The 8,084-nt window shown below is 33.7% G+C and overlaps 1 pseudogene; it reads left to right on the top strand.

Moving 5' to 3' along the window:
* The first annotated feature begins 4,992 nt into the window (after positions 1 to 4,992).
* LOC107865430 lies at positions 4,993 to 6,337 on the top strand (annotated as a pseudogene).
* The last annotated feature ends 1,747 nt before the right edge of the window (positions 6,338 to 8,084 follow it).

Below are 8,084 nucleotides of genomic sequence, written 5' to 3' on the forward strand. Positions count from 1 at the left end.
AGCTTGTGGTCCTTCGGGGTCATGAGCACTATGTAGCATTTTGGTTTCGAAAATTGGGGCATTACAATGCTGTTATGACTAAGCTAGGGTCTAATCTCTGCCTTGACTATAGGAGTGTTAATACCATGCCATGAGTAAAGATAACCTGTGAGTGACCGTTATCTGGTGGGTACTCAATGAGAATGGTGAAAACCCTAAACTTATGGGTTAAGCCACCTCATCAAACCTAATCTAACGTGTTAAGATGTCTCAACCTACACTGGCTACGTAGTTTGTGAACTCAATGATGACTACTAAGAATCACACCCTGAACTGGCGGGTGAGTTCCCATCCTTAGGTTCACTCGGTGCTAACCTCTACTCCCATCTGGAGGGACTGGACATGAATAACTGACTGTGCATGAATTAATCTTACTGAATTCCATTGACTGGCAGGTTGTTACTGATATCTGACAATTGACTAAGATCATGAGGTTTTCCTGAGTCACATGACTGACTGAAGTCTATGAATCATAGCTTGAGTTCGGATATCGTGAAACATGACATAGCTCTAGGCACACAACTATAGTTTTTGGATACGAATACCCCCAGGACTTGATAGGAGGAAATTAACACACATGACATGACTTGATTACAAGATTTGAGTCCACAATTCACAATATCATTAGTAAGGATTTCATAATAAGAATGATTCTCAACAAACTACACATGATCCGGAATTGACACAACATGTATATACTTGCATGGCTTCAATAACATGGTCGTTTCATATTAAAACAATATCATGAGCATCTCATATAACATCTTCAATTCAAGACAATAGCATAGGGATCACGTTGAACATAAACTTAGAACATAGAATAGACATTTAGGACTTATTATGTCATAAAAGCATGATTTATATTCCCTTAGGTATTTTCACGAACACCTTACATGCACATCTTAGACATAGGTGGATTCATCAAGATTATAAATATTCAACCTTTAATTTTATATATTTATACGTTAAATACCACCATATCCTCACAATAAACATACAAAGATCACATCTTAGGCATCATCAAACTCCAACCACATGAACATCAACCACCAATAACATAAACATCATGATAAAAAATTTAGAATATGGTTCTTGAGCTTCATGGACCTTAGAAGGAAGATTCTTGATGATTGACGGAGGAATTTCCTTGAAATCGGATCTTCAAGCTTAGTTATGCAACCCTAGATATTTTTCTCTTTTAGTGCTCTTGGATGATGAGCTTTGAGATTATAATAGGGTTTTAATATGTTTAAAAGCTATATATTTCGTAGGGTTAAGTTTAGGGATGTGTGAGGAGTGTTAAAAGACTTAATTACCCTTAAAATAACTCAAAATAGAGTGTTTTTGGCACTTGGAACTGACTTAGGCGGTGCCCAGTGATTGCCTAAGCTAAGTTGGGCGGCGCCTAACCAATCTCCTATGTTTTGTTGGGCGGCGCCTAACCAATCGTCTATCCTTACTGTCTCTCACGAAAATGGGCATAACTTTTCACTCTGGTATTAGATTAAGGCGAAATTGGTATCTTTGGAAAGCTAATTCGATTCTCTACAATTTGGTGGGTCTAAATCAGCCAAAATACCACATTAACATTGAGTTATACTTGTTCAAATATGACCCTTGCAAAATTGAACACTAAAACTTGATGGATTCAAAAACTCTTAACTTGTATTACCTTAAGTGACTCATATGAACATGCTTAATATATCATAAGCTATCCTATCACTAGGATATTTATTGTAAGTCATGTACTCAAGTATGAATCATAGGATAGGAGATTTCATACGTAGGAATACTTATTCACTTCCTAGCTTAGAAACATGCGGGGTATTACACTAACTGACTTGGTAAGTTGGACATAAAGAAGTAATCTACTTTTTTTGGTAGATACACATTGATCAGGTCTGTGTCACATCTATTTTCAATAATAATCATGAAGTATTTCTATTGGTTTCTATTAATTATTCTGGGAAGTATGTGGCCTATGAATACTTTCTTTCTTAAGTTTCTCTCAGAGACAATCTCAGTTTGAGTCAAGTCTACTCTTTTTACTTCTTAATCTACATATATGATATCTTTTTAAGGATTTTTATTAATTTGATTTAACTTACTGGGATTGGATTGTATAGGGATATAGGTCTGTATTTGTTCTTTAAAGGATATTGATCAAGTGAGTTGACAGGGAAAAGTGAAGCATGTTGTCGCTGCTAAGCTCTCTAATTCTTTCTCAGTTAATGGTGTCCTGGGTACTCTGGTTGGTTTCATGTGTTTCCTTTATCTAGGTTTATGTAAGGTCTGCATACATTGCCCTCCCCAGACCTCAGTTATGGGACCGTACCAGGTATGTTGTGGTTGTTGTATGGTAATTGCAATAACTTACAAGTGTTCTACATGATACATCTTTTTTTTTCTATATATTTAGAATGATGGAAGAAGAAAGTAAACCTAATAGATAAATCAGCTCCACCCTCTTATTTTGAAAATAAATTTGCTTTCCTTGTGGCCTCACCATTGAAAAGCACTACTTTATGGTGATCATAGTAAAGAAAAGTGTTAATCTAATTGTTCTATCCATGCCTTTTATATTTTATAGAATAAAACCATTCTTATAAAAGAGGAAAGGCACTTGTTGTAAGCAAAGTCCCATTTCCAAGCTATCGTGTTGATCTTGACAAGCGTCATGGATTTACAAGAAAGAGGTATAGTACCACTACCTTGCTATTGGCTGGTGAGAATGTTCTTTCACTTATTATTGCTGATGATTTGCTTTTATTGCTGGTTTTAGTTAATGTATAACTTAACTGTAATCATACTAACAAAAGAATTAATTAAATTGAAAGATAAAGATATTTTCAGAGATTGAGGAAGGAATCAAAAATCTATTGAGTATTTCATATGACATAGTAGATTTTAGGACTTTCTCTTCCATAATTCTGCCTTGCTTTCTTAAGTTCCTCTCAGAGATTTGAGTCAAGTCTACTTTTTTTATTCTTAATCTGCATATATGATATCTTTGTAAGGGTTTTTTCAAATTTGATTTATGTTTTTGGGATTGGATTTTACAGGGATATAGGTCTGTATTTATTTTGCAAAAGATGTTGATAAAGTGAGTTGACAGGGAAAGAGTGAAGCATGTTGTCGGTGCTAAGCTCTCTTATTATTTCTCAACTAGTGATGTCTTGGATACTCTGGTTGGTTTCATGTGTTTCCTTTATCTAGGGTTATGTAAGGTCTGCATACACTGCCCCTCTAGACCCCAGTTATGGGATCATAGCAGGTATTTTATGGTTGTTTTATGGTGATTGCAATAACTTACAAGTGTTCTAAATGACACATCTTTTTTCTCCATATTTAGAATGATGCAAAAAAAAAAAAGTAAACCTAACAAATAAATCAGCTCTTCCCTCTTATTTAGAAAATAAATTTGCTTTCCTTATGGCTTCACCATTGAAAAACACTACTTTATGGTGATCATAGTAAAGAAAAGTGTTTATCTAATTGTTCTATCCATGCCTTTTGTATTTTCTAGAATAAAGCCATTTTTATAATAGAGGAAAGGCACTTGTTGAAAGAAAAGTCCCATTACCAAGCTATCGTGATGATCTTGACGAGCATCATGGATTTACACAGAAAGAGGTATAGTACTGCTACCTTGCTATTGGTTAGTGAGAATGTTCTTTCACTTATGTTGCTGATGATTTGCTTGTGTTGTTGGTTTTAGTTAACGCATAACTTAACTGTAATCATACTAATAAAAGAATTAATTAAACTGTAACCATGTCGCAGATAAGGATGTCTATAGAGATTAAGGAAAGAGTAAAAATCTACTAAGTATTTCACACAACACAATAGATGCTGGGACTTCCTCTTCAACATATGGTAATTCTGCCCAATTATGACAACAAATATGAGTCCTTGTGTACCTTATCCCTTGCTAGCTCTACTGTCCATAGAATGAACATAATTGCGAGTGTTAATTTGGGTCTAGAATCCATAACACGACCTTTCCTTTTCATAAGCTTGGCTATTACTTCTGCTTTCTGGCTTGGTTTCACTTTAGGATTAATAGATAAAGATGAAAATTTAATTAAGGGATTGTTTGGCACTATTATAGCAACTATGAGAATGCTTAGTATAACAACGTATGTTCTCACCATGGATATGTTTCGTTCAATAACTAATAATGCTGGTGGAATTGTTGGAATGATCCACCAGGTGATGCTAATATTTTTTTAGGAAAAGCATGAAGTTGCGAATATGCATATGGTGGAGAACTCTTTGAGCGCATTTGATCCAGGAAAGTTCAATAAAGATGAGGTAGAGTTAAAAAATATTAATTTCATCCATAATTAGTCTTACGTTGAAAATCGATATAAAGGATTATGAAAAATAAATAAACTATAGTGAATGGCTTCTTTTATACTCTCTCCATTCCATATTAATTGATCATTTTACTAAAATTAGTTGTCTTACATTAGTTGGTCACCTTACTAAATTGAAGAAGAATTTTTTCTTTATTTTTTGAAGGCCACACTTCTTGAATTTTAAAAGCATTAGCTCCCTATTTTCAATGCTTCTTTCATTTTGTTTTCTGTTTTTTGTTATTTTTGGCTACATATTTGTGTTTTTCTTTTCTCTAAAATTTTTTATTGTTGGTATTTTCTTTCTTCTCAAAGTTACTCCAAAGATTTTCCTTGTGATTTTTGAAATGGTAAAAAGTTTGATTACCAAGATAGCTCCTACCTTCAGGTAACAAGAGCTGATGATTTCATGTTCTTTTCATGAGTTAAAATTCATAAATATTATCAATAATTTTTGTATGTTGTCTATGATGTAATTTTTGGTATTACACTAGCTATTACCAAGATGTCTTCCCTATATTTGTTATTATTCCTTGTCTTTAAGCTGCTGCAAAGTGACTTAATTTCTCTTCTTTAAGTCTTTTAGTCTCTCATGATGGGTAAGGAGAAGATTCACATCAACATTATGGTCATTGGCCATATCGACTCTAGAAAGTCATCTACTATTGGTTACTTGATCTATAAGCTTGGTGGTATTGACAAGCGTTTATTGAGAGGTTTAATAAGGAAGCTGCTGAGATGAATAAGAGGTCATTCAAGTATGCCTGGGTGCTTGACAAGCTTAAGGCTGAACGTGAGCATGGTATCACTATTGATATTTCTTTGCAGAAGTTTCATACCACTAAGTACTACTACACTGTGATTGATGCCCCCGGACAAAGGACTTTATCAAGAGCATGATTACTGGTACCTCCCAAGCTGACTGTGTTGTCCTAATTATTGACTCCACCACTGGTGGTTTTGAAGTTGGTATCCCTAAAGATGGTCAGATCCATGAACATGCTTTGCTTGCTTTCACCCTTGGTGTCAAGCAAATGATTTGCTGCTACAACAAGATGGATGCTACCACTCTTAAGTACTCCAAGGCTAGGTATGATGAAATAGTGAAGAAAGTTTCTTCCTACCTCAAGAAGGTTGGTTACAACCCTAAGAAGATCCTCTTCGTCCCTATCTATGGTTTTAAAAGAGATAATATAATTAAGATATCTACCAACCATGACTGGTACAAGGGTCCAACCCTTCTTGAGGCTCTTGACCATATTAATGAGCCCAAAAGGCTATCAGACAAGCCCCTCCGCCTTCCACTTTAGGATGTTTACAAGATTGGTGGTATTGAAACTGTCCCTTCTAGTAGTGTGGAGACTGGTGTGATCAAGCCTGGTATGGTTGTGACCTTTGGACCTCCTTCTTTGACAACTGAAGTCAAATATGTAGAGATGAATCACGAAGCTCTCCAGGACTCACTCCCTGGTGATAATGTTGGATTCAACATTAAGAATGTTGTTATTAAGGATCTAAAGCATAGTTATGTTGCCTCAAACTCCAAGGATGACCCAGCCAAGGGGGCTGCCAGCTTCACTGCCCAGGTCATCATCATGAACGATCCTGGATAGATTGGAAATGGATATGCACCAGTTCTCGACTGCCACACTTCCTATATTACTATCAAGTTTGCTGAGATTTTAACCAAGATTGACAAGCATTCGTGTAAGGAACTCGAGAAGGATCCTAATTTCTTGAAGAATAGTGATGATGACATGGTTAAGATGATTCCCACCAAGCTAATGGTAGTTGAAACCTTTTCTGAATACCTACCATTGGGTCATTTTGCTGTGAGAGACATAAGGCAAATTATTGTTGTTGGTGTTGTCAAGAATATTGATAAGAAGGACCCAACTGGTGCCAAGGTCACCAAGGCTGTCCAGAAGAAGGAAAAGTGAATAGTGCAGTGTAATGCTGGAGTTGTCAATGCTTTCTATTGTCATAAAGTGTGTTATGTATACTCTATTTTGTTTAGTTCTACTATCTTTTTATCTTTGATTTGCTTTCTAGGTTCTTTAAAAAAAAAGCTATTACCAAGATGTATCTGAAAGTCTTTTTGTAATATTTTATCTATTTCATACATGTACATGAAAATGTCATATTCCACCATGTTTGCACTTTGTCAGGTACATTGATTGTCTTAGGCTTTTATCTTCATTACCAATACAAACACTATAATAGAAAATTGTAAAAGGTAACTAACTCTCAATCCTTTTAAAGCTAATTATTCTCTATCTCAATTTGTTTTTCATAATTATTAAAATTTTTTGACTTAATCCATATGAATGCATCATATTTTTCATAATATATGATATTTTTTAGATATGTTACTTAATTTTACATGAATATATTACTTAATTTTGCACAAATACATTATATTCTTTCGTGGTGTATTTAAGCTTATAAGTAAAATTAAAGATATATGTAATAATTTAAAAATATTGAGATATTAAATAATTATGATAATTTAAGTTGTGGTATGATTCTCATAAAAAATTATATCAAAATCCAATGTGTTGGGCCGTGCTCAGCACTGCCATTACCTATCTAATAACTAAATAAAAGTAGAAAAAAGGGGTAATTTCTTAACTTGGTCCATAAATTTTATTCATATAAATAATGGCTTTAGATTTGGGGTTGAAAGTTTAAGAATCTAGGGTTGAAGTGATAGAGAAATCTCTTAAATTCTCATGAATTGAGCTAACATATTAAATGCTTGGTTTGTTATTTTTATTTTTCAACTTAATCAAAGAATAAAATGTGGATAGTAAGGTTATTATAATTTTTATGATAGTTAAAAGAATCAATTCCAAGTCTGTTTTTATGGAAAGACAAATAAATTTAATATAAGTTGACAAATCAAGAGTCAACCATGAAATTTCTAGAGTTGGATAGTTTAAAGTAGTTATTATTAGCCAAGCCAAAGAAATTAACATGAGATTCATATGACGTGACTATAGATTTGATCACTAAAAGTCATAGAAATTGTTCGAGGTAACAAGTTTGATAATTCCGACAAGTGTATTATGAGTAGTAATCTTCTCATGATTTGTGTTTCTTATATGCATATTTTATACTTAATTTTAATGAAACAAGAGTTACTGAATTCTTTGAAATTACACATGGGGAAATTCTTTTACCTGATATAATACTGAAATGGTTATTTGAGACATTCTCACTTTTATAAGACATATTTACCCTTACTTGAGATATGATTATTGATGTTATGAATGTTCTCCTCTTACATGAGAAATAAGTATTTTGACATGTTTTTCATTTAAGTTTACATGCAATATGTTTTGATATGATCCTAAATGCTCTACACTATTTTGAGAATGCTTTCATATGAGCACCTACTATTTACAAATAAAGTATAAATGGGAGTATACCTTGATATGAATTTCATTGCTAACAACAGTTTTCTTAATCTTGATGCACCTTGTATTTATAGATTACTGTTATAACCTCGCTAGTGGGAAGGTAGAACTAGCATACTTTTTATTGATCTCCCTCGAGTAGGGACCTACTAATATGATTATTTGACTCCTTTATGAGGGCTCCACAATTATTGATTTTTCTTGAAGTAGAAAGTGACTCTATTACATGATTCATTCTTGGAAACCTTCCAAATGTATAATATTTGAT

Source organism: Capsicum annuum, chromosome 3 (genome assembly GCF_002878395.1).
Source record: "Capsicum annuum cultivar UCD-10X-F1 chromosome 3, UCD10Xv1.1, whole genome shotgun sequence".
NCBI lineage: Eukaryota > Viridiplantae > Streptophyta > Magnoliopsida > Solanales > Solanaceae > Capsicum > Capsicum annuum.